Source organism: Equus asinus, chromosome 21 (genome assembly GCF_041296235.1).
Source record: "Equus asinus isolate D_3611 breed Donkey chromosome 21, EquAss-T2T_v2, whole genome shotgun sequence".
Classification (NCBI taxonomy): domain Eukaryota; kingdom Metazoa; phylum Chordata; class Mammalia; order Perissodactyla; family Equidae; genus Equus; species Equus asinus.
Genome location: NC_091810.1, coordinates 4,677,215 through 4,701,514, shown reverse-complemented (window position 1 = coordinate 4,701,514; position 24,300 = coordinate 4,677,215).

Below are 24,300 nucleotides of genomic sequence, written 5' to 3'. Positions count from 1 at the left end.
CCTTTCGAAGTTCAAGGAGAAAGATAGAAACTGACAACAATTGCAGAAAAAGGAAAACTATCCTACCTAGACAGGGTGAGGAGTCAGACTGGTCTGAGATGGCTGTGAAACTCTGTGTGCACGGAGGTTGTCAGGACAACTTCGAATTTTGAGGTCGCTTATGACATCACGGTGAACATGTCCCCCAGGGTGGCCGCATGGTTACAGTCTGAGGATTGGCCTAGGCTAGGCTATTAAAGGGACAGACACCCAGAAACAGGTTTGGCAAACAGAAAGCAGGCACAGAAACTAGAAGAGATAAAACAGAGTCTGATGCAAGGGATAAGAAAGGAACCCTAGGCCACAAGTGAGAATAGAGGGACAGGCACGGAGAGGAGAACATTGTCATCTATTCAAGTCTATGGGGAGGTCATGCTGATTCAAGCTTGCAACTTCATTGGAAACAAGTGGCCGGACTTGGCGTTCATCACACCTACAGTGCCCTTGTGCCTTAAGCATAATGCAAAGTCAAGAAAGATGTCTTGAGGACATTGAAGAGAAGAATCGATGCCTCCTTTCCAAGGCCCATAGCATTCTTTGCAGGTCAGTCTCTTTTTCCGAAGCTCTGGTGTCACGTGGGCCCACTGGGCACATGGTAATGTGTCCCAAGAGATGTCTTGGAAGCCTTGAAGGAATGGAGCCCTGTCACGCTTGGGGTATGTCTCTTTGTTTGGAAGTGCTCTACAAGGGTGCTGAAAAGCACCCTCTTCCACAGGGCTTCGTTCCTTCGTGAAGGCTGCCCTCCCAGGCTAGTGTGCTCTGTTTGCCTCCATCGAAATTCTCTCCCCCTACCTCTTGCCGTAGAAGGATTATTGATTATGTGTTTTGACACCATATGTAAGGAAGTTGCACGAAAATTAGAACTTTACAGTTGTGTTTCAAGAAAAATAAACAGGCCAGGGTAGAGGATGTAGGGCAAACAAATGGCACACCCTATAAAAATTAAGTAAGCCCGTATCTGGACGGAATCTAGGGGAACGTTCAAGGATCAGGGGTCAAGTTCGAAACTTCCCAAATCCGGAAAAGAGACAGAAAAATATCTTTCCTGGAGAGTGGAATTCATCCGATTTGTCTAAGTTGTCTTGGAAACATTGTGTCCGTGAAGGGGGTTGCCAGGACCACCTCGAATTTGGAGTTTCTGATCTCAGGATGTCAAACCAACCCACATGACCACGTGTTCTCAGTGCTTAGTTTGACCTAGGCTAGGGTAGCCAAGAGTCCTACAAGTGACCGGTGCAAATTCAAGGACAACAACCAAGAGTCACGAAAGCACTCACACCTCACCCTAGAGAACATACAGCGATTAACGAAATACAAACTAATCCCTTGGAATGAAGGAGAACGGACTGATAAGCATGTCTAAGGGAGATAGCTGAGAAAGACCATGACGAGTATACTATGGAAAAGAAAAAGAGGACCCAGAAAATGGAAGGTGAACAGAAATCACACCTGAATTATCCACAATGAAAGGTGATGTCCGTCTTTAGACAGACTCTGCTGGAACGTTTGAAAGTCAGAGAAATTCACAAGCCAAAAAACGGCAGCGAAGGTCAAGCATGGGCTAACTGGGAAGGGTGAGTTATGAGACTGCTCCAAGCAGGCTCTGAAACCTGTATCCAGGAAGCATGCTGGACCTCAGAGACACAATTATGACAAATCCTCTGACATCACAATGGACCCGAAAAACAACCTAGCCTCATCTACACAGTGCTAGAGTTGGGCTCACTAGTATATTTAACTCCCGTTGCACTCAACTGCACGTTGCCACTGAACATGTAAGTGGCCGGCCGGTGGTGCAGTGGTGAGGTCCGCACCTTCTGGGTCTGTGGCCCAGTATGGGCTGGGTGGAATCCTCGGTTTGGGCCTCCTCACCACTGCTTCAGTTGTTCTGGTGCAGGCGTCCGAGGTAGAGTAGAGGCAGATGGGAAGGGACGTTGGACAGGGCCAGACTTCCACAGCAAATACAGGAGCATTGCCAGCAGATGTGAGCACAGCAATGCACTTGTGCCAAAACAAAACCAATTAAAAGTTGCAAAGAATAGAAAAACTGAAGCTAAGGAAAAAAAAAACAAAAAAACAGGAGCTTGCCATTACGAAGAATAGGATCTCTGTGAATAACCTTAGCAAAACAGGTGAATTCTATGTTAATTCAAAAACTAGCAAACCTTTGGGGAAAGAAACTCAAGAAGACACAAGAAAAAAAAAGATATCGAGGGATCGAGGAATGGAAGGATTAACACACTTGAAAGGTTCATACCGCAGTAAGGAATCTCTGGATTCCATGCAATCCCAGTCAAAGTTGCAGCAGTATTTGCCACAGAGAAGAAGAGAGAATCCTAAAGTTTCTAGCCAGCAACGCGAGACCCTGACTAGGCAAAGGAATCCTCAGGAAAACGAACAAAGCAGCACGTGTCACAATTTCTGATTTCAACATAGAGGACGAAGCGCTAGGTACCGAAACGGCACAGTCTGGGCCCCAAAACAGGCATGAAGACCCATGCAAAACAATTGAGAGCCCAGAGCCCAACTCAAACTTACACGGACAGCCCATTTTGGACCAGGGAGCCAAGTGGAGACAGCGGAGGAAGGAGAGTCTCTACAATAAACGGTGCTGGGAAGCCTGCACAGCCACATGGAACACAACGAGAGTACACCATGATGTTACACCTGGCACACACACCACCTGAAATGGATTAAAGCCTTGAATGGCAGACTTGAAACCGTGAACCTTGTAGGAGAAGACCTAGGCAGAGTGCTCTTTGCCATCTGTCTGAGCCGCCTATTTGGAAGAAGCATGTCTGACTGGGCAAGGGCAACAAAGGAAACAAGAAACAAACGGGACCACATCAAATGCACACACTTCTGCCCACTCAAGGAAACCATCAACTGAATACTAAGACACCACAACGATTGGGAGAGGATGTTTGCAAACCACACATCGGACAAGGGGTGAAAAGCCCAAAGATACAATCAACTCGCACGTCTCCACAAGAAAAAAAACAAGCCAATGAAAACCTGGTCAAAAGATGGAAGCAGAGATTTCTCCGAAGAAGACAGAAAGAGGGCCAGTAGGTGCATGAAAACTTGTTCACCATCATGAAGTCTCAGGAAAATGCAAATCCAAACTGCAAGGCCATGGCAGCTCACTGTGGTCAGCATGGCTAGAAGGAAGCAGACAGGAAATAACAAGTGTCAGAGAGGAGGTGGAGAGAAGGGAAGCCTCCTGCACTGCTGGTGGGAGTGTAACCCGGTGCAGCCACGATGCCAAAGGTGTGGAACTGCCTCAGAAGTTTAAGTATCCATGTCCCGTATGACCCAGCTATTAATCTGCCGCTTGCTTATCCAAAACAGTCAGAAAGACTACCGCATAAAGACATGTGCATGGCTGTGTTCACCACAGTCTTACTCCGGATATCCAAGACTTGGAAAGCACCCTGGTGTCCAGCAAGGGATGATTGGAGAAGGAAGATGGGCTATAGCCACACAATGGTATACCACTCAGCCGGAACAAATGATGCAGTCCAGCCATTTGTGACCACCAGAATGGCTGTGAGGGTTTTAGGGGAAGTGTAACAAGCCCCAGTGAGAAATTCAAATACCATAGAATCTCACTTACAAGGAGAAGAAAAAGCAAGCACTAACCAACAGGTGGCACTGAACATTTGTATGCGGGCTCCCAGAGGCAAAGAGGGGCGGTGACGGAGGGTGAAAGAGAAGATTAGGCACAAGTGTGTGGTGAGGGCCTGTGATTAGTCTTACACTGGTGAAGATGATGTAAGCTACACAGAAGTCTAAAGCAATGAGGACGTGAATCTGGAAGTTATAGTACGTTCTAATGCAGGGTCATGGCTATAAATTCACCTCAAATCAAAAATCCAAAAAGGGGTCCAGAATGATGTCATAAAGCTTTGGGGGCGGAAAGAGTTTACAGAAGGTGAACTTCCAAGGATGGAAAATCACCTCCAAATGCTTACAGATGCTACAGAAAGGCAGACCATTCCAAATAGGTGAAGAGGAATACTACGAAGAGAACATGATCAGTCCTAAACCCATGAACGAACGGAAAATGTTACCGTCCATGATGTTATTACTAATCACCTTCACGAATAATCCAAACAGGCCCACGTCTTCCCAAGTTCAGGCAAAAGGTTGGTCCAAAAGTACAATTCAGGGCCGGCCCTGTGGTGGAGCAGGTAAGTGCCCACATTCCGCTTGGGCGGCCCGGGCCTCACTGTTTCACATTACGAGTGCATATCACATTAGTAGTGTTAGGAAATATAGATTTCATGGTATGGTGCGGGCAGAGATCATAAATAAGCAGCAATTGTGAGGATACGTTATCAATACGCACAAGAAAAGGAACCATAAGAATATTACAATCTATGGAAGTATCTGGTACACTTCCCAAAGGCAGAAGGAAGGAAAACTTGTGACCTGCCAAGGTGGAATTGGCAGAGTGCCACGAGATGACACCATCATTGTGCATCAGAACATTCCCTGGGCAACTTCAACTTGTGAGGGAGTCCAGGACTTTTTCTGGGTAAGGTCCACCCATTTTGCCATCTACCCAAGATATAAGAGATAAAACCCAGGATAATCTTACAGGAGTGAAACCAGTGTCTAGAGAGAATGTAGGAGCCCTTTCGAAGTTCAAGGAGAAAGATAGAAACTGACAACAATTGCAGAAAAAGGAAAACTATCCTACCTAGACAGGGTGAGGAGTCAGACTGGTCTGAGATGGCTGTGAAACTCTGTGTGCACGGAGGTTGTCAGGACAACTTCGAATTTTGAGGTCGCTTATGACATCACGGTGAACATGTCCCCCAGGGTGGCCGCATGGTTACAGTCTGAGGATTGGCCTAGGCTAGGCTATTAAAGGGACAGATACCCAGAAACAGGTTTGGCAAACAGAAAGCAGGCACAGAAACTAGAAGAGATAAAACAGAGTCTGATGCAAGAGATAAGAAAGGAACCCTAGGCCACAAGTGAGAATAGAGGGACAGGCACGGAGAGGAGAACATTGTCATCTATTCAAGTCTATGGGGAGGTCATGCTGATTCAAGCTTGCAACTTCATTGGAAACAAGTGGCCGGACTTGGGGTTCATCACACCTACAGTGCCCTCGTGCCTTAAGCATAATGCAAAGTCAAGAAAGATGTCTTGAGGACATTGAAGAGAAGAATCGATGCCTCCTTTCCAAGGCCCATAGCATTCTTTGCAGGTCAGTCTCTTTTTCCGAAGCTCTGGTGTCACGTGGGCCCACTGGGCACATGGTAATGTGTCCCAAGAGATGTCTTGGAAGCCTTGAAGGAATGGAGCCCTGTCACGCTTGGGGTATGTCTCTTTGTTTGGAAGTGCTCTACAAGGGTGCTGAAAAGCACCCTCTTCCACAGGGCTTCGTTCCTTCGTGAAGGCTGCCCTCCCAGGCTAGTGTGCTCTGTTTGCCTCCATCGAAATTCTCTCCCCCTACCTCTTGCCGTAGAAGGATTATTGATTATGTGTTTTGACACCACATGTAAGGAAGTTGCACGAAAATTAGAACTTTACAGTTGTGTTTCAAGAAAAATAAACAGGCCAGGGTAGAGGATGTAGGGCAAACAAATGGCACACCCTATAAAAATTAAGTAAGCCCGTATCTGGACGGAATCTAGGGGAACGTTCAAGGATCAGGGGTCAAGTTCGAAACTTCCCAAATCCGGAAAAGAGACAGAAAAATATCTTTCCTGGAGAGTGGAATTCATCCGATTTGTCTAAGTTGTCTTGGAAACATTGTGTCCGTGAAGGGGGTTGCCAGGACCACCTCGAATTTGGAGTTTCTGATCTCAGGATGTCAAACCAACCCACATGACCACGTGTTCTCAGTGCTTAGTTTGACCTAGGCTAGGGTAGCCAAGAGTCCTACAAGTGACCGGTGCAAATTCAAGGACAACAACCAAGAGTCACGAAAGCACTCACACCTCACCCTAGAGAACATACAGCGATTAACGAAATACAAACTAATCCCTTGGAATGAAGGAGAACGGACTGATAAGCATGTCTAAGGGAGATAGCTGAGAAAGACCATGACGAGTATACTATGGAAAAGAAAAAGAGGACCCAGAAAATGGAAGGTGAACAGAAATCACACCTGAATTATCCACAATGAAAGATGATGTCCGTCTTTAGACAGACTCTGCTGGAACGTTTGAAAGTCAGAGAAATTCACAAGCCAAAAAACGGCAGCGAAGGTCAAGCATGGGCTAACTGGGAAGGGTGAGTTATGAGACTGCTCCAAGCAGGCTCTGAAACCTGTATCCAGGAAGCATGCTGGACCTCAGAGACACAATTATGACAAATCCTCTGACATCACAATGGACCCGAAAAACAACCTAGCCTCATCTACACAGTGCTAGAGTTGGGCTCACTAGTATATTTAACTCCCATTGCACTCAACTGCACGTTGCCACTGAACATGTAAGTGGCCGGCCGGTGGTGCAGTGGTGAGGTCCGCACCTTCTGGGTCTGTGGCCCAGTATGGGCTGGGTGGAATCCTCGGTTTGGGCCTCCTCACCACTGCTTCAGTTGTTCTGGTGCAGGCGTCCGAGGTAGAGTAGGGGCAGATGGGAAGGGACGTTGGACAGGGCCAGACTTCCACAGCAAATACAGGAGCATTGCCAGCAGATGTGAGCACAGCAATGCACTTGTGCCAAAACAAAACCAATTAAAAGTTGCAAAGAATAGAAAAACTGAAGCTAAGGAAAAAAAAAACAAAAAAACAGGAGCTTGCCATTACGAAGAATAGGATCTCTGTGAATAACCTTAGCAAAACAGGTGAATTCTATGTTAATTCAAAAACTAGCAAACCTTTGGGGAAAGAAACTCAAGAAGACACAAGAAAAAAAAAGATATCGAGGGATCTAGGAATGGAAGGATTAACACACTTGAAAGGTTCATACCGCAGTAAGGAATCTCTGGATTCCATGCAATCCCAGTCAAAGTTGCAGCAGTATTTGCCACAGAGAAGAAGAGAGAATCCTGAAGTTTCTAGCCAGCAACACGAGACCCTGACTAGGCAAAGGAATCCTCAGGAAAACGAACAAAGCAGCACGTGTCACAATTTCTGATTTCAACATAGAGGACGAAGCGCGAGGTACCGAAACGGCACAGTCTGGGCCCCAAAACAGGCATGAAGACCCATGCAAAACAATTGAGAGCCCAGAGCCCAACTCAAACTTACATGGACAGCCCATTTTGGACCAGGGAGCCAAGTGGAGACAGCGGAGAAAGGAGAGTCTCTACAATAAACGGTGCTGGGAAGCCTGCACAGCCACATGGAACACAACGAGAGTACGCCATGATGTTACACCTGGCACACACACCACCTGAAGTGGATTAAAGCCTTGAATGGCAGACTTGAAACCGTGAACCTTGTAGGAGAAGACCTAGGCAGAGTGCTCTTTGCCATCTGTCTGAGCCGCCTATTTGGAAGAAGCATGTCTGACTGGGCAAGGGCAACAAAGGAAACAAGAAACAAACGGGACCACATCAAATGCACACACTTCTGCCCACTCAAGGAAACCATCAACTGAATACTAAGACACCACAACAATTGGGAGAGGATGTTTGCAAACCACACATCGGACAAGGGGTGAAAAGCCCAAAGATACAATCAACTCGCACGTCTCCACAAGAAAAAAAACAAGCCAATGAAAACCTGGTCAAAAGATGGAAGCAGAGATTTCTCCGAAGAAGACAGAAAGAGGGCCAGTAGGTGCATGAAAACTTGTTCACCATCATGAAGTCTCAGGAAAATGCAAATCCAAACTGCAAGGCCATGGCAGCTCACTGTGGTCAGCATGGCTAGAAGGAAGCAGACAGGAAATAACAAGTGTCAGAGAGGAGGTGCAGAGAAGGGAAGCCTCCTGCACTGCTGGTGGGAGTGTAACCCGGTGCAGCCACGATGCCAAAGGTGTGGAACTGCCTCAGAAATTTAAGTATCCATGTCCCGTATGACCCAGCTATTAATCTGCCGCTTGCTTATCCAAAACAGTCAGAAAGACTACCGCATAAAGACATGTGCATGGCTGTGTTCACCACAGTCTTACTCCTGATATCCAAGACTTGGAAAGCACCCTGGTGTCCAGCAAGGGATGATTGGAGAAGGAAGATGGGCTATAGCCACACAATGGTATACCACTCAGCCGGAACAAATGATGCAATCCAGCCATTTGTGACCACCAGAATGGCTGTGAGGGTTTTAGGGGAAGTGTAACAAGCCCCAGGGAGAAATTCAAATACCATAGAATCTCACTTACAAGGAGAAGAAAAAGCAAGCACTAACCAACAGGTGGCACTGAACATTTGTATGCGGGCTCCCAGAGGCAAAGAGGGGCGGTGACGGAGGGTGAAAGAGAAGATTAGGCACAAGTGTGTGGTGAGGGCCTGTGATTAGTCTTACACTGGTGAAGATGATGTAAGCTACACAGAAGTCTAAAGCAATGAGGACGTGAATCTGGAAGTTATAGTACGTTCTAATGCAGGGTCATGGCTATAAATTCACCTCAAATCAAAAATCCAAAAAGGGGTCCAGAATGATGTCATAAAGCTTTGGGGGCGGAAAGAGTTTACAGAAGGTGAACTTCCAAGGATGGAAAATCACCTCCAAATGCTTACAGATGCTACAGAAAGGCAGACCATTCCAAATAGGTGAAGAGGAATACTACGAAGAGAACATGATCAGTCCTAAACCCATGAACGAACGGAAAATGTTACCGTCCATGATGTTATTACTAATCACCTTCACGAATAATCCAAACAGGCCCACGTCTTCCCAAGTTCAGGCAAAAGGTTGGTCCAAAAGTACAATTCAGGGCCGGCCCTGTGGTGGAGCAGGTAAGTGCCCACATTCCGCTTGGGCGGCCCGGGCCTCACTGTTTCACATTACGAGTGCATATCACATTAGTAGTGTTAGGAAATATAGATTTCATGGTATGGTGCGGGCAGAGATCATAAATAAGCAGCAATTGTGAGGATACGTTATCAATACGCACAAGAAAAGGAACCATAAGAATATTACAATCTATGGAAGTATCTGGTACACTTCCCAAAGGCAGAAGGAAGGAAAACTTGTGACCTGCCAAGGTGGAATTGGCAGAGTGCCACGAGATGACACCATCATCGTGCATCAGAACATTCCCTGGGCAACTTCAACTTGTGAGGGAGTCCAGGACTTTTTCTGGGTAAGGTCCACCCATTTTGCCATCTACCCAAGATATAAGAGATAAAACCCAGGATAATCTTACAGGAGTGACACCAGTGTCTAGAGAGAATGTAGGAGCCCTTTCGAAGTTCAAGGAGAAAGATAGAAACTGACAACAATTGCAGAAAAAGGAAAACTATCCTACCTAGACAGGGTGAGGAGTCAGACTGGTCTGAGATGGCTGTGAAACTCTGTGTGCACGGAGGTTGTCAGGACAACTTCGAATTTTGAGGTCGCTTATGACATCACGGTGAACATGTCCCCCAGGGTGGCCGCATGGTTACAGTCTGAGGATTGGCCTAGGCTAGGCTATTAAAGGGACAGATACCCAGAAACAGGTTTGGCAAACAGAAAGCAGGCACAGAAACTAGAAGAGATAAAACAGAGTCTGATGCAAGGGATAAGAAAGGAACCCTAGGCCACAAGTGAGAATAGAGGGACAGGCACGGAGAGGAGAACATTGTCATCTATTCAAGTCTATGGGGAGGTCATGCTGATTCAAGCTTGCAACTTCATTGGAAACAAGTGGCCGGACTTGGCGTTCATCACACCTACAGTGCCCTTGTGCCTTAAGCATAATGCAAAGTCAAGAAAGATGTCTTGAGGACATTGAAGAGAAGAATCGATGCCTCCTTTCCAAGGCCCATAGCATTCTTTGAAGGTCAGTCTCTTTTTCCGAAGCTCTGGTGTCACGTGGGCCCACTGGGCACATGGTAATGTGTCCCAAGAGATGTCTTGGAAGCCTTGAAGGAATGGAGCCCTGTCACGCTTGGGGTATGTCTCTTTGTTTGGAAGTGCTCTACAAGGGTGCTGAAAAGCACCCTCTTCCACAGGGCTTCGTTCCTTCGTGAAGGCTGCCCTCCCAGGCTAGTGTGCTCTGTTTGCCTCCATCGAAATTCTCTCCCCCTACCTCTTGCCGTAGAAGGATTATTGATTATGTGTTTTGACACCACATGTAAGGAAGTTGCACGAAAATTAGAACTTTACAGTTGTGTTTCAAGAAAAATAAACAGGCCAGGGTAGAGGATGTAGGGCAAACAAATGGCACACCCTATAAAAATTAAGTAAGCCCGTATCTGGACGGAATCTAGGGGAACGTTCAAGGATCAGGGGTCAAGTTCGAAACTTCCCAAATCCGGAAAAGAGACAGAAAAATATCTTTCCTGGAGAGTGGAATTCATCCGATTTGTCTAAGTTGTCTTGGAAACATTGTGTCCGTGAAGGGGGTTGCCAGGACCACCTCGAATTTGGAGTTTCTGATCTCAGGATGTCAAACCAACCCACATGACCACGTGTTCTCAGTGCTTAGTTTGACCTAGGCTAGGGTAGCCAAGAGTCCTACAAGTGACCGGTGCAAATTCAAGGACAACAACCAAGAGTCACGAAAGCACTCACACCTCACCCTAGAGAACATACAGCGATTAACGAAATACAAACTAATCCCTTGGAATGAAGGAGAACGGACTGATAAGCATGTCTAAGGGAGATAGCTGAGAAAGACCATGACGAGTATACTATGGAAAAGAAAAAGAGGACCCAGAAAATGGAAGGTGAACAGAAATCACACCTGAATTATCCACAATGAAAGATGATGTCCGTCTTTAGACAGACTCTGCTGGAACGTTTGAAAGTCAGAGAAATTCACAAGCCAAAAAACGGCAGCGAAGGTCAAGCATGGGCTAACTGGGAAGGGTGAGTTATGAGACTGCTCCAAGCAGGCTCTGAAACCTGTATCCAGGAAGCATGCTGGACCTCAGAGACACAATTATGACAAATCCTCTGACATCACAATGGACCCGAAAAACAACCTAGCCTCATCTACACAGTGCTAGAGTTGGGCTCACTAGTATATTTAACTCCCATTGCACTCAACTGCACGTTGCCACTGAACATGTAAGTGGCCGGCCGGTGGTGCAGTGGTGAGGTCCGCACCTTCTGGGTCTGTGGCCCAGTATGGGCTGGGTGGAATCCTCGGTTTGGGCCTCCTCACCACTGCTTCAGTTGTTCTGGTGCAGGCGTCCGAGGTAGAGTAGAGGCAGATGGGAAGGGACGTTGGACAGGGCCAGACTTCCACAGCAAATACAGGAGCATTGCCAGCAGATGTGAGCACAGCAATGCACTTGTGCCAAAACAAAACCAATTAAAAGTTGCAAAGAATAGAAAAACTGAAGCTAAGGAAAAAAAAAACAAAAAAACAGGAGCTTGCCATTACGAAGAATAGGATCTCTGTGAATAACCTTAGCAAAACAGGTGAATTCTATGTTAATTCAAAAACTAGCAAACCTTTGGGGAAAGAAACTCAAGAAGACACAAGAAAAAAAAAGATATCGAGGGATCTAGGAATGGAAGGATTAACACACTTGAAAGGTTCATACCGCAGTAAGGAATCTCTGGATTCCATGCAATCCCAGTCAAAGTTGCAGCAGTATTTGCCACAGAGAAGAAGAGAGAATCCTGAAGTTTCTAGCCAGCAACACGAGACCCTGACTAGGCAAAGGAATCCTCAGGAAAACGAACAAAGCAGCACGTGTCACAATTTCTGATTTCAACATAGAGGACGAAGCGCTAGGTACCGAAACGGCACAGTCTGGGCCCCAAAACAGGCATGAAGACCCATGCAAAACAATTGAGAGCCCAGAGCCCAACTCAAACTTACATGGACAGCCCATTTTGGACCAGGGAGCCAAGTGGAGACAGCGGAGAAAGGAGAGTCTCTACAATAAACGGTGCTGGGAAGCCTGCACAGCCACATGGAACACAACGAGAGTACGCCATGATGTTACACCTGGCACACACACCACCTGAAATGGATTAAAGCCTTGAATGGCAGACTTGAAACCGTGAACCTTGTAGGAGAAGACCTAGGCAGAGTGCTCTTTGCCATCTGTCTGAGCCGCCTATTTGGAAGAAGCATGTCTGACTGGGCAAGGGCAACAAAGGAAACAAGAAACAAACGGGACCACATCAAATGCACACACTTCTGCCCACTCAAGGAAACCATCAACTGAATACTAAGACACCACAACAATTGGGAGAGGATGTTTGCAAATCACACATCGGACAAGGGGTGAAAAGCCCAAAGATACAATCAACTCGCACGTCTCCACAAGAAAAAAAACAAGCCAATGAAAACCTGGTCAAAAGATGGAAGCAGAGATTTCTCCGAAGAAGACAGAAAGAGGGCCAGTAGGTGCATGAAAACTTGTTCACCATCATGAAGTCTCAGGAAAATGCAAATCCAAACTGCAAGGCCATGGCAGCTCACTGTGGTCAGCATGGCTAGAAGGAAGCAGACAGGAAATAACAAGTGTCAGAGAGGAGGTGGAGAGAAGGGAAGCCTCCTGCACTGCTGGTGGGAGTGTAACCCGGTGCAGCCACGATGCCAAAGGTGTGGAACTGCCTCAGAAGTTTAAGTATCCATGTCCCGTATGACCCAGCTATTAATCTGCCGCTTGCTTATCCAAAACAGTCAGAAAGACTACCGCATAAAGACATGTGCATGGCTGTGTTCACCACAGTCTTACTCCTGATATCCAAGACTTGGAAAGCACCCTGGTGTCCAGCAAGGGATGATTGGAGAAGGAAGATGGGCTATAGCCACACAATGGTATACCACTCAGCCGGAACAAATGATGCAATCCAGCCATTTGTGACCACCAGAATGGCTGTGAGGGTTTTAGGGGAAGTGTAACAAGCCCCAGTGAGAAATTCAAATACCATAGAATCTCACTTACAAGGAGAAGAAAAAGCAAGCACTAACCAACAGGTGGCACTGAACATTTGTATGCGGGCTCCCAGAGGCAAAGAGGGGCGGTGACGGAGGGTGAAAGAGAAGATTAGGCACAAGTGTGTGGTGAGGGCCTGTGATTAGTCTTACACTGGTGAAGATGATGTAAGCTACACAGAAGTCTAAAGCAATGAGGATGTGAATCTGGAAGTTATAGTACGTTCTAATGCAGGGTCATGGCTATAAATTCACCTCAAATCAAAAATCCAAAAAGGGGTCCAGAATGATGTCATAAAGCTTTGGGGGCGGAAAGAGTTTACAGAAGGTGAACTTCCAAGGATGGAAAATCACCTCCAAATGCTTACAGATGCTACAGAAAGGCAGACCATTCCAAATAGGTGAAGAGGAATACTACGAAGAGAACATGATCAGTCCTAAACCCATGAACGAACGGAAAATGTTACCGTCCATGATGTTATTACTAATCACCTTCACGAATAATCCAAACAGGCCCACGTCTTCCCAAGTTCAGGCAAAAGGTTGGTCCAAAAGTACAATTCAGGGCCGGCCCTGTGGTGGAGCAGGTAAGTGCCCACATTCCGCTTGGGCGGCCCGGGCCTCACTGTTTCACATTACGAGTGCATATCACATTAGTAGTGTTAGGAAATATAGATTTCATGGTATGGTGCGGGCAGAGATCATAAATAAGCAGCAATTGTGAGGATACGTTATCAATACGCACAAGAAAAGGAACCATAAGAATATTACAATCTATGGAAGTATCTGGTACACTTCCCAAAGGCAGAAGGAAGGAAAACTTGTGACCTGCCAAGGTGGAATTGGCAGAGTGCCACGAGATGACACCATCATTGTGCATCAGAACATTCCCTGGGCAACTTCAACTTGTGAGGGAGTCCAGGACTTTTTCTGGGTAAGGTCCACCCATTTTGCCATCTACCCAAGATATAAGAGATAAAACCCAGGATAATCTTACAGGAGTGAAACCAGTGTCTAGAGAGAATGTAGGAGCCCTTTCGAAGTTCAAGGAGAAAGATAGAAACTGACAACAATTGCAGAAAAAGGAAAACTATCCTACCTAGACAGGGTGAGGAGTCAGACTGGTCTGAGATGGCTGTGAAACTCTGTGTGCACGGAGGTTGTCAGGACAACTTCGAATTTTGAGGTCGCTTATGACATCACGGTGAACATGTCCCCCAGGGTGGCCGCATGGTTACAGTCTGAGGATTGGCCTAGGCTAGGCTATTAAAGGGACAGATACCCAGAAACAGGTTTGGCAAACAGAAAGCAGGCACAGAAACTAGAAGAGATAAAACAGAGTCTGATGCAAGGGATAAGAAAGGAACCCTAGGCCACAAGTGAGAATAGAGGGACAGGCACGGAGAGGAGAACATTGTCATCTATTCAAGTCTATGGGGAGGTCATGCTGATTCAAGCTTGCAACTTCATTGGAAACAAGTGGCCGGACTTGGGGTTCATCACACCTACAGTGCCCTCGTGCCTTAAGCATAATGCAAAGTCAAGAAAGATGTCTTGAGGACATTGAAGAGAAGAATCGATGCCTCCTTTCCAAGGCCCATAGCATTCTTTGCAGGTCAGTCTCTTTTTCCGAAGCTCTGGTGTCACGTGGGCCCACTGGGCACATGGTAATGTGTCCCAAGAGATGTCTTGGAAGCCTTGAAGGAATGGAGCCCTGTCACGCTTGGGGTATGTCTCTTTGTTTGGAAGTGCTCTACAAGGGTGCTGAAAAGCACCCTCTTCCACAGGGCTTCGTTCCTTCGTGAAGGCTGCCCTCCCAGGCTAGTGTGCTCTGTTTGCCTCCATCGAAATTCTCTCCCCCTACCTCTTGCCGTAGAAGGATTATTGATTATGTGTTTTGACACCACATGTAAGGAAGTTGCACGAAAATTAGAACTTTACAGTTGTGTTTCAAGAAAAATAAACAGGCCAGGGTAGAGGATGTAGGGCAAACAAATGGCACACCCTATAAAAATTAAGTAAGCCCGTATCTGGACGGAATCTAGGGGAACGTTCAAGGATCAGGGGTCAAGTTCGAAACTTCCCAAATCCGGAAAAGAGACAGAAAAATATCTTTCCTGGAGAGTGGAATTCATCCGATTTGTCTAAGTTGTCTTGGAAACATTGTGTCCGTGAAGGGGGTTGCCAGGACCACCTCGAATTTGGAGTTTCTGATCTCAGGATGTCAAACCAACCCACATGACCACGTGTTCTCAGTGCTTAGTTTGACCTAGGCTAGGGTAGCCAAGAGTCCTACAAGTGACCGGTGCAAATTCAAGGACAACAACCAAGAGTCACGAAAGCACTCACACCTCACCCTAGAGAACATACAGCGATTAACGAAATACAAACTAATCCCTTGGAATGAAGGAGAACGGACTGATAAGCATGTCTAAGGGAGATAGCTGAGAAAGACCATGACGAGTATACTATGGAAAAGAAAAAGAGGACCCAGAAAATGGAAGGTGAACAGAAATCACACCTGAATTATCCACAATGAAAGATGATGTCCGTCTTTAGACAGACTCTGCTGGAACGTTTGAAAGTCAGAGAAATTCACAAGCCAAAAAACGGCAGCGAAGGTCAAGCATGGGCTAACTGGGAAGGGTGAGTTATGAGACTGCTCCAAGCAGGCTCTGAAACCTGTATCCAGGAAGCATGCTGGACCTCAGAGACACAATTATGACAAATCCTCTGACATCACAATGGACCCGAAAAACAACCTAGCCTCATCTACACAGTGCTAGAGTTGGGCTCACTAGTATATTTAACTCCCATTGCACTCAACTGCACGTTGCCACTGAACATGTAAGTGGCCGGCCGGTGGTGCAGTGGTGAGGTCCGCACCTTCTGGGTCTGTGGCCCAGTATGGGCTGGGTGGAATCCTCGGTTTGGGCCTCCTCACCACTGCTTCAGTTGTTCTGGTGCAGGCGTCCGAGGTAGAGTAGAGGCAGATGGGAAGGGACGTTGGACAGGGCCAGACTTCCACAGCAAATACAGGAGCATTGCCAGCAGATGTGAGCACAGCAATGCACTTGTGCCAAAACAAAACCAATTAAAAGTTGCAAAGAATAGAAAAACTGAAGCTAAGGAAAAAAAAAACAAAAAAACAGGAGCTTGCCATTACGAAGAATAGGATCTCTGTGAATAACCTTAGCAAAACAGGTGAATTCTATGTTAATTCAAAAACTAGCAAACCTTTGGGGAAAGAAACTCAAGAAGACACAAGAAAAAAAAAGATATCGAGGGATCTAGGAATGGAAGGATTAACACACTTGAAAGGTTCATACCGCAGTAAGGAATCTCTGGATTCCATGCAATCCCAGTCAAAGTTGCAGCAGTATTTGCCACAGAGAAGAAGAGAGAATCCTGAAGTTTCTAGCCAGCAACACGAGACCCTGACTAGGCAAAGGAATCCTCAGGAAAACGAACAAAGCAGCACGTGTCACAATTTCTGATTTCAACATAGAGGACGAAGCGCGAGGTACCGAAACGGCACAGTCTGGGCCCCAAAACAGGCATGAAGACCCATGCAAAACAATTGAGAGCCCAGAGCCCAACTCAAACTTACATGGACAGCCCATTTTGGACCAGGGAGCCAAGTGGAGACAGCGGAGAAAGGAGAGTCTCTACAATAAACGGTGCTGGGAAGCCTGCACAGCCACATGGAACACAACGAGAGTACGCCATGATGTTACACCTGGCACACACACCACCTGAAGTGGATTAAAGCCTTGAATGGCAGACTTGAAACCGTGAACCTTGTAGGAGAAGACCTAGGCAGAGTGCTCTTTGCCATCTGTCTGAGCCGCCTATTTGGAAGAAGCATGTCTGACTGGGCAAGGGCAACAAAGGAAACAAGAAACAAACGGGACCACATCAAATGCACACACTTCTGCCCACTCAAGGAAACCATCAACTGAATACTAAGACACCACAACAATTGGGAGAGGATGTTTGCAAACCACACATCGGACAAGGGGTGAAAAGCCCAAAGATACAATCAACTCGCACGTCTCCACAAGAAAAAAAACAAGCCAATGAAAACCTGGTCAAAAGATGGAAGCAGAGATTTCTCCGAAGAAGACAGAAAGAGGGCCAGTAGGTGCATGAAAACTTGTTCACCATCATGAAGTCTCAGGAAAATGCAAATCCAAACTGCAAGGCCATGGCAGCTCACTGTGGTCAGCATGGCTAGAAGGAAGCAGACAGGAAATAACAAGTGTCAGAGAGGAGGTGCAGAGAAGGGAAGCCTCCTGCACTGCTGGTGGGAGTGTAACCCGGTGCAGCCACGATGCCAAAGGTGTGGAACTGCCTCAGAAATTTAAGTATCCATGTCCCGTATGACCCAGCTATTAATCTGCCGCTTGCTTATCCAAAACAGTCAGAAAGACTACCGCATAAAGACATGTGCATGGCTGTGTTCACCACAGTCTTACTCCTGATATCCAAGACTTGGAAAGCACCCTGGTGTCCAGCAAGGGATGATTGGAGAAGGAAGATGGGCTATAGCCACACAATGGTATACCACTCAGCCGGAACAAATGATGCAATCCAGCCATTTGTGACCACCAGAATGGCTGTGAGGGTTTTAGGGGAAGTGTAACAAGCCCCAGGGAGAAATTCAAATACCATAGAATCTCACTTACAAGGAGAAGAAAAAGCAAGCACTAACCAACAGGTGGCACTGAACATTTGTATGCGGGCTCCCAGAGGCAAAGAGGGGCGGTGACGGAGGGTGAAAGAGAAGATTAGGCACAAGTGTGTGGTGAGGGCCTGTGATTAGTCTTACACTGGTGAAGATGATGTAAGCTACACAGAAGTCTAAAGCAATGAGGACGTGAATCTGGAAGTTATAGTACGTTCTAATGCAGGGTCATGGCTATAAATTCACCTCAAATCAAAAATCCAAAAAGGGGTCCAGAATGATGTCATAAAGCTTTGGGGGCGGAAAGAGTTTACAGAAGGTGAACTTCCAAGGATGGAAAATCACCTCCAAATGCTTACAGATGCTACAGAAAGGCAGACCATTCCAAATAGGTGAAGAGGAATACTACGAAGAGAACATGATCAGTCCTAAACCCATGAACGAACGGAAAATGTTACCGTCCATGATGTTATTACTAATCACCTTCACGAATAATCCAAACAGGCCCACGTCTTCCCAAGTTCAGGCAAAAGGTTGGTCCAAAAGTACAATTCAGGGCCGGCCCTGTGGTGGAGCAGGTAAGTGCCCACATTCCGCTTGGGCGGCCCGGGCCTCACTGTTTCACATTACGAGTGCATATCACATTAGTAGTGTTAGGAAATATAGATTTCATGGTATGGTGCGGGCAGAGATCATAAATAAGCAGCAATTGTGAGGATACGTTATCAATACGCACAAGAAAAGGAACCATAAGAATATTACAATCTATGGAAGTATCTGGTACACTTCCCAAAGGCAGAAGGAAGGAAAACTTGTGACCTGCCAAGGTGGAATTGGCAGAGTGCCACGAGATGACACCATCATCGTGCATCAGAACATTCCCTGGGCAACTTCAACTTGTGAGGGAGTCCAGGACTTTTTCTGGGTAAGGTCCACCCATTTTGCCATCTACCCAAGATATAAGAGATAAAACCCAGGATAATCTTACAGGAGTGACACCAGTGTCTAGAGAGAATGTAGGAGCCCTTTCTAAGTTCAAGGAGAAAGATAGAAACTGACAACAATTGCAGAAAAAGGAAAACTATCCTACCTAGACAGGGTGAGGAGTCAGACTGGTCTGAGATGGCTGTGAAACTCTGTGTGCACGGAGGTTGTCAGGACAACTTCGAATTTTGAGGTCGCTTATGACATCACGGTGAACATGTCCCCCAGGGTGGCCGCATGGTTACAGTCTGAGGATTGGCCTAGGCTAGGCTATTAAAGGGACAGATACCCAGAAACAGGTTTGGCAAACAGAAAGCAGGCACAGAAACTAGAAGAGATAAAACAGAGTCTGATGCAAGGGATAAGAAAGGAACCCTAGGCCACAAGTGAGAATAGAGGGACAGGCACGGAGAGGAGAACATTGTCATCTATTCAAGTCTATGGGGAGGTCATGCTGATTCAAGCTTGCAACTTCATTGGAAACAAGTGGCCGGACTTGGCGTTCATCACACCTACAGTGCCCTTGTGCCTTAAGCATAATGCAAAGTCAAGAAAGATGTCTTGAGGACATTGAAGAGAAGAATCGATGCCTCCTTTCCAAGGCCCATAGCATTCTTTGAAGGTCAGTCTCTTTTTCCGAAGCTCTGGTGTCACGTGGGCCCACTGGGCACATGGTAATGTGTCCCAAGAGATGTCTTGGAAGCCTTGAAGGAATGGAGCCCTGTCACGCTTGGGGTATGTCTCTTTGTTTGGAAGTGCTCTACAAGGGTGCTGAAAAGCACCCTCTTCCACAGGGCTTCGTTCCTTCGTGAAGGCTGCCCTCCCAGGCTAGTGTGCTCTGTTTGCCTCCATCGAAATTCTCTCCCCCTACCTCTTGCCGTAGAAGGATTATTGATTATGTGTTTTGACACCACATGTAAGGAAGTTGCACGAAAATTAGAACTTTACAGTTGTGTTTCAAGAAAAATAAACAGGCCAGGGTAGAGGATGTAGGGCAAACAAATGGCACACCCTATAAAAATTAAGTAAGCCCGTATCTGGACGGAATCTAGGGGAACGTTCAAGGATCAGGGGTCAAGTTCGAAACTTCCCAAATCCGGAAAAGAGACAGAAAAATATCTTTCCTGGAGAGTGGAATTCATCCGATTTGTCTAAGTTGTCTTGGAAACATTGTGTCCGTGAAGGGGGTTGCCAGGACCACCTCGAATTTGGAGTTTCTGATCTCAGGATGTCAAACCAACCCACATGACCACGTGTTCTCAGTGCTTAGTTTGACCTAGGCTAGGGTAGCCAAGAGTCCTACAAGTGACCGGTGCAAATTCAAGGACAACAACCAAGAGTCACGAAAGCACTCACACCTCACCCTAGAGAACATACAGCGATTAACGAAATACAAACTAATCCCTTGGAATGAAGGAGAACGGACTGATAAGCATGTCTAAGGGAGATAGCTGAGAAAGACCATGACGAGTATACTATGGAAAAGAAAAAGAGGACCCAGAAAATGGAAGGTGAACAGAAATCACACCTGAATTATCCACAATGAAAGATGATGTCCGTCTTTAGACAGACTCTGCTGGAACGTTTGAAAGTCAGAGAAATTCACAAGCCAAAAAACGGCAGCGAAGGTCAAGCATGGGCTAACTGGGAAGGGTGAGTTATGAGACTGCTCCAAGCAGGCTCTGAAACCTGTATCCAGGAAGCATGCTGGACCTCAGAGACACAATTATGACAAATCCTCTGACATCACAATGGACCCGAAAAACAACCTAGCCTCATCTACACAGTGCTAGAGTTGGGCTCACTAGTATATTTAACTCCCATTGCACTCAACTGCACGTTGCCACTGAACATGTAAGTGGCCGGCCGGTGGTGCAGTGGTGAGGTCCGCACCTTCTGGGTCTGTGGCCCAGTATGGGCTGGGTGGAATCCTCGGTTTGGGCCTCCTCACCACTGCTTCAGTTGTTCTGGTGCAGGCGTCCGAGGTAGAGTAGAGGCAGATGGGAAGGGACGTTGGACAGGGCCAGACTTCCACAGCAAATACAGGAGCATTGCCAGCAGATGTGAGCACAGCAATGCACTTGTGCCAAAACAAAACCAATTAAAAGTTGCAAAGAATAGAAAAACTGAAGCTAAGGAAAAAAAAAACAAAAAAACAGGAGCTTGCCATTACGAAGAATAGGATCTCTGTGAATAACCTTAGCAAAACAGGTGAATTCTATGTTAATTCAAAAACTAGCAAACCTTTGGGGAAAGAAACTCAAGAAGACACAAGAAAAAAAAAGATATCGAGGGATCTAGGAATGGAAGGATTAACACACTTGAAAGGTTCATACCGCAGTAAGGAATCTCTGGATTCCATGCAATCCCAGTCAAAGTTGCAGCAGTATTTGCCACAGAGAAGAAGAGAGAATCCTGAAGTTTCTAGCCAGCAACACGAGACCCTGACTAGGCAAAGGAATCCTCAGGAAAACGAACAAAGCAGCACGTGTCACAATTTCTGATTTCAACATAGAGGACGAAGCGCTAGGTACCGAAACGGCACAGTCTGGGCCCCAAAACAGGCATGAAGACCCATGCAAAACAATTGAGAGCCCAGAGCCCAACTCAAACTTACATGGACAGCCCATTTTGGACCAGGGAGCCAAGTGGAGACAGCGGAGAAAGGAGAGTCTCTACAATAAACGGTGCTGGGAAGCCTGCACAGCCACATGGAACACAACGAGAGTACGCCATGATGTTACACCTGGCACACACACCACCTGAAATGGATTAAAGCCTTGAATGGCAGACTTGAAACCGTGAACCTTGTAGGAGAAGACCTAGGCAGAGTGCTCTTTGCCATCTGTCTGAGCCGCCTATTTGGAAGAAGCATGTCTGACTGGGCAAGGGCAACAAAGGAAACAAGAAACAAACGGGACCACATCAAATGCACACACTTCTGCCCACTCAAGGAAACCATCAACTGAATACTAAGACACCACAACAATTGGGAGAGGATGTTTGCAAATCACACATCGGACAAGGGGTGAAAAGCCCAAAGATACAATCAACTCGCACGTCTCCACAAGAAAAAAAACAAGCCAATGAAAACCTGGTCAAAAGATGGAAGCAGAGATTTCTCCGAAGAAGACAGAAAGAGGGCCAGTAGGTGCATGAAAACTTGTTCACCATCATGAAGTCTCAGGAAAATGCAAATCCAAACTGCAAGGCCATGGCAGCTCACTGTGGTCAGCATGGCTAGAAGGAAGCAGACAGGAAATAACAAGTGTCAGAGAGGAGGTGGAGAGAAGGGAAGCCTCCTGCACTGCTGGTGGGAGTGTAACCCGGTGCAGCCACGATGCCAAAGGTGTGGAACTGCCTCAGAAGTTTAAGTATCCATGTCCCGTATGACCCAGCTATTAATCTGCCGCTTGCTTATCCAAAACAGTCAGAAAGACTACCGCATAAAGACATGTGCATGGCTGTGTTCACCACAGTCTTACTCCTGATATCCAAGACTTGGAAAGCACCCTGGTGTCCAGCAAGGGATGATTGGAGAAGGAAGATGGGCTATAGCCACACAATGGTATACCACTCAGCCGGAACAAATGATGCAATCCAGCCATTTGTGACCACCAGAATGGCTGTGAGGGTTTTAGGGGAAGTGTAACAAGCCCCAGTGAGAAATTCAAATACCATAGAATCTCACTTACAAGGCGAAGAAAAAGCAAGCACTAACCAACAGGTGGCACTGAACATTTGTATGCGGGCTCCCAGAGGCAAAGAGGGGCGGTGACGGAGGGTGAAAGAGAAGATTAGGCACAAGTGTGTGGTGAGGGCCTGTGATTAGTCTTACACTGGTGAAGATGATGTAAGCTACACAGAAGTCTAAAGCAATGAGGATGTGAATCTGGAAGTTATAGTACGTTCTAATGCAGGGTCATGGCTATAAATTCACCTCAAATCAAAAATCCAAAAAGGGGTCCAGAATGATGTCATAAAGCTTTGGGGGCGGAAAGAGTTTACAGAAGGTGAACTTCCAAGGATGGAAAATCACCTCCAAATGCTTACAGATGCTACAGAAAGGCAGACCATTCCAAATAGGTGAAGAGGAATACTACGAAGAGAACATGATCAGTCCTAAACCCATGAACGAACGGAAAATGTTACCGTCCATGATGTTATTACTAATCACCTTCACGAATAATCCAAACAGGCCCACGTCTTCCCAAGTTCAGGCAAAAGGTTGGTCCAAAAGTACAATTCAGGGCCGGCCCTGTGGTGGAGCAGGTAAGTGCCCACATTCCGCTTGGGCGGCCCGGGCCTCACTGTTTCACATTACGAGTGCATATCACATTAGTAGTGTTAGGAAATATAGATTTCATGGTATGGTGCGGGCAGAGATCATAAATAAGCAGCAATTGTGAGGATACGTTATCAATACGCACAAGAAAAGGAACCATAAGAATATTACAATCTATGGAAGTATCTGGTACACTTCCCAAAGGCAGAAGGAAGGAAATCTTGTGACCTGCCAAGGTGGAATTGGCAGAGTGCCACGAGATGACACCATCATCGTGCATCAGAACATTCCCTGGGCAACTTCAACTTGTGAGGGAGTCCAGGACTTTTTCTGGGTAAGGTCCACCCATTTTGCCATCTACCCAAGATATAAGAGATAAAACCCAGGATAATCTTACAGGAGTGAAACCAGTGTCTAGAGAGAATGTAGGAGCCCTTTCGAAGTTCAAGGAGAAAGATAGAAACTGACAACAATTGCAGAAAAAGGAAAACTATCCTACCTAGACAGGGTGAGGAGTCAGACTGGTCTGAGATGGCTGTGAAACTCTGTGTGCACGGAGGTTGTCAGGACAACTTCGAATTTTGAGGTCGCTTATGACATCACGGTGAACATGTCCCCCAGGGTGGCCGCATGGTTACAGTCTGAGGATTGGCGTAGGCTAGGCTATTAAAGGGACAGATACCCAGAAACAGGTTTGGCAAACAGAAAGCAGGCACAGAAACTAGAAGAGATAAAACAGAGTCTGATGCAAGGGATAAGAAAGGAACCCTAGGCCACAAGTGAGAATAGAGGGACAGGCACGGAGAGGAGAACATTGTCATCTATTCAAGTCTATGGGGAGGTCATGCTGATTCAAGCTTGCAACTTCATTGGAAACAAGTGGCCGGACTTGGCGTTCATCACACCTACAGTGCCCTTGTGCCTTAAGCATAATGCAAAGTCAAGAAAGATGTCTTGAGGACATTGAAGAGAAGAATCGATGCCTCCTTTCCAAGGCCCATAGCATTCTTTGAAGGTCAGTCTCTTTTTCCGAAGCTCTGGTGTCACGTGGGCCCACTGGGCACATGGTAATGTGTCCCAAGAGATGTCTTGGAAGCCTTGAAGGAATGGAGCCCTGTCACGCTTGGGGTATGTCTCTTTGTTTGGAAGTGCTCTACAAGGGTGCTGAAAAGCACCCTCTTCCACAGGGCTTCGTTCCTTCGTGAAGGCTGCCCTCCCAGGCTAGTGTGCTCTGTTTGCCTCCATCGAAATTCTCTCCCCCTACCTCTTGCCGTAGAAGGATTATTGATTATGTGTTTTGACACCACATGTAAGGAAGTTGCACGAAAATTAGAACTTTACAG